The sequence below is a fragment of the Ictidomys tridecemlineatus genome, chromosome 8 (genome assembly GCF_052094955.1).
Source record: "Ictidomys tridecemlineatus isolate mIctTri1 chromosome 8, mIctTri1.hap1, whole genome shotgun sequence".
Classification (NCBI taxonomy): Eukaryota; Metazoa; Chordata; class Mammalia; order Rodentia; family Sciuridae; genus Ictidomys; species Ictidomys tridecemlineatus.
The window spans coordinates 74,864,761-74,868,492 of NC_135484.1; the positions used below are offsets into that span (position 1 = coordinate 74,864,761).

Sequence of the window (3,732 nt, forward strand, 5' to 3'; positions counted from 1 at the left end):
ATATACTGGGTCATTTTTGGTGGCTCCATGAATAACCTTTTGAGGAAACTCCATGCTGATTTTCATAGTGGTTGTACTAATTTACAACCCCACCAACAATGTAAAAGTGGTCCTTTTTCTTCACATCTTCTCCAGCATTTATTATTATTATATTTTTAATGACTGCCAATTGACTGGTTTGAGATGAAATCTCAGTGTAGTTTATAAGTGTCATTGACTTAAAAACAAGTCTTTCAGGCTGGTAACTGTATCCTCTTCAAATAGGGAGTTCATATTGATAAGATTCAAAGAGACTGAAACTCTTCATTAGTAAACACGGTCACATTATTTGAAACCTGATCACTTGAATTATGTGGTACCTTTGTATCAACCAACTTCTGGCCTCCTAGGGCTAGACAATCTGACTCAATGAGATTAGTTACTTTATCTGTGACAGCAGTTTCATCTAGAAGCTTGCTACTCCCTTTCTTGGATACACAATCAGCATAATCCAGAAAACAGCAAAAAACAAAACAAAACAAAACAAAAACCACCGAAACAAACAAAGCCTTTTTCTGATCATTGAAACTGCACCTGCATTACTGTTGTTTTGTTTTGTTTTGTTTTTTCTCTGTAAAAATGTTGTAAATTTAATTTTGGTCTGAGGTGGTGTGCTTAAGTTTTTTGTATGAGTAGACCCATATTCCAGGGCAATCACAAACATTACATAAGAGTTCAATGATTCATTATTTTCTAGCTATTTTTCTTGATCTTTGTAAACAAGAGAGAATACTGATTCAATAGATCATCTTCTGACAGCTCTTTACTTCTCGGTCTTTTCACCATGGATGACTTCATTGGGAGACTTAACCATTTAGTACTAATCATTTGTTTAATGCCCACAGTACTTACTTGGATTTTTCTTCAATTGTGTAGTATCTGGAACAATATCCAACTTGAGTCTAGGGTAATAATTCCTATGCAGATGCTACTAACAGTGGGATAGCTGGGTCAAATGGTTGTTCCATTCCCAGTTTTCCAAGAAATCTCCATACTGCTTTCCATATTGGCTGCACCAATTTGTAGGCCCACCAGCAATGTATGAGTATGCCTTTTCCCCCACTTCCTTGCCAACATTTATTGTTGTTTGTGTTCTTAATAGCTACCATTCTGACTGGGGTGAGATGAGATCTTAGAGTAGTTTTGATTTGCATTTCTCCAGTTGCTAGAGATGTTGAACATTTTTTCATATATTTGTTGATACATTGTGTATCATCTTCTGAGGAGGTGTCTGTTCAGTTCCTTGGCCCATTTATTGATTGGATTATTTGGAGGTTTTTTTGGTGTTATAGTTTTTGAGTTTTTTATATACCCTAGAAATTAGTGCCCTATCTGATGTGTGAGTGAGTGGTAAAAATTTGCTCCCAAGATGTAGGCTCTCTATTTATTTCACTGTTTCTTTTGCTGAGAAGAAGCTTTTTAGTTTGAATCCATCCCATTTATTGATTCTTGATTTTAATTCTTGCTATAAGAGTCTTATTAAGAAAGTTGGTACCAGTACCATGCTGTTTTTGTTACTATTGCTCTGTAGTATAGTTTGAAGTCTGGTATCGCTATACCACCTGATTCACACTTCCTGCTTAGCATTGTTTTTGCTATTCTGGGTCTTTTACTTTTCCATATGAATTTCATGATTGCTTTCTCTATTTCTACAAGAAATGCCATTGGGATTTTGATTGGCATTGCATTAAACCTATAGAGAACTTTTGGTAATATCACCATTTTGATGATGTTAGTTCTGCCTATCCATGAACAGGATATATTTTTCCATCTTCTAAGATCTTCTTCAATTTCTCTCTTTAGGGTTCTGTAGTTTTCATTGTATAAGTCTTTCACCTCTTTTGTTAGGTTGATTCCCAAGTATTTTATTATTTTGGAGGATAAGAACTCAAAAAATTAGACAATAAAATAACAAATAACCCAATCAACAAATGGGCCAAGGACCTGAACAGACACTTCTCAGAGGAGGACATACAATCAATCAACAAGTACATGAAAAAATGCTCACCATCTCTAGCAGTCAGAGAAATGCAAATTAAAACTACCCTAAGATACCATCTCACTCCAGTAAGATTGGCAGCCATTATGAAGTCAAAAAACAACAAGTGTTGGCGAGGACGTGTGGATAAGGGTACACTTGTACATTGCTGGTGGGACTGCAAATTGGTGCGGCCAATTTGGAAAGCAGTATGGAGATTTCTTGGAAAGCTGGGAATGGAACCACCATTTGACCCAGCTATTCCCCTTCTTGGTCTATTCCCTAAAGACCTAAAAAGAGCATGCTATAGGGACACTGCTACATCGATGTTCATAGCAGCACAATTCACAATAGCAAGACTGTGGAAGCAACCTAGATGCCCTTCAATAGACGAATGGATAAAAAAATGTGGCATTTATACACAATGGAGTATTACTCTGCATTAAAAAATGACAAAATCATAGAATTTGGAGGGAAATGGATGGCATTAGAGCAGATTATGCTAAGTGAAGCTAGCCAATCCCTAAAAAACAAATGCCAAATGTCTTCTTTGATATAAGGAGAGTAACTAAGAACAGAGTAGGGAAGAAGAGCATGAGAAGAAGACTAACATTAAACAGGGATGAGAGGTGGGAGGGAAAGGGAGAGAGGAGGGAAATTGCATGGAAATGGAAGGAGACCCTCAGGGTTATACAAAATTACATACAAGAGGAAGTGAAGGGAAAGGGAAAAAATAATACAAGGGGGTGAAATGAATTACAGTAGAGGGGGTAGAGAGAGAAGAGGGGAGGGGAGAGGGGATAGTAGAGGATAGGAAAGGCAGCAGAATACAACAGACATGAGTATGTCAATATGTAAATCAATGGAAGTGTAACTGATGTGATTCTGCAATCTGTATACGGGGTAAAAATGGGAGTGCATAACCCATTTGAACCAAAGTATAAAATATGATATATCAAGAACTATGTAATGTTTTGAACAATCAATAAAAAAAGAAAAAAAAAGAAAGTTGGGGCCTAATCCCACATGATTAGGTTGAATTAGGTCCTCAAATCACTTTGAGTTGAGTTTTGTGCTTGGTGAGATATAGGATTTAATTTCATTTTGTTGCATATGGATTTCCAGTTTTCCAGCACCATTTGTTGAACAGGCTATCTTTTCTCTAATGTATGTTTGGGGCACCTTTGTCTAATATAAGATAACCATAATTATGTGGGTTGGTCTCTGTGTCCTCTATTCTGTACCATTGGTCTACCAGTGCCAATACCATGCTGTTTTTTTTTTTTTAAATTTTTTTTAGTTGTTGATGGACTTTATTGTCTTTATTATTATGTGGTGCTGAGGATCAAACCAAGTGCCTCATGCCTGCTAGGCGAGCATGCAACCACTGAGCCACAATCCCAGCCCTACCATGCTGTTTTTGTTACTATTGCTCTGTAGTATAGTTTAAGATCTGGTATAGTGATGCCACCTGCTTCATTCTTCTTGCTAAGAATTGCTTTAGCTATTCTGGATCTCCTACTTTTCCAGATGAATTTCATGACTGCTTTAACTATTTCTATGAGAAATGTCATTGGGATTTTGATTGGAATTGCATTATATCTGTATAGTGCTTTTGGTAGTATGGTCATTTTGACAATAGTAATTCTGCCTATCCAAGAGCAAGGTAGATCTTTTCATATTCTAAGATCTTCTTTGATTTTTTTCTTTAGTGT

At 36.5% G+C, this 3,732-nt stretch overlaps 1 pseudogene; it reads right to left on the bottom strand.

The window, feature by feature from the left end:
* Positions 1-284: 284 nt before the first annotated feature.
* Positions 285-2,184, bottom strand: LOC101957429 (exonuclease 1-like; annotated as a pseudogene).
* Positions 2,185-3,732: the final 1,548 nt, after the last annotated feature.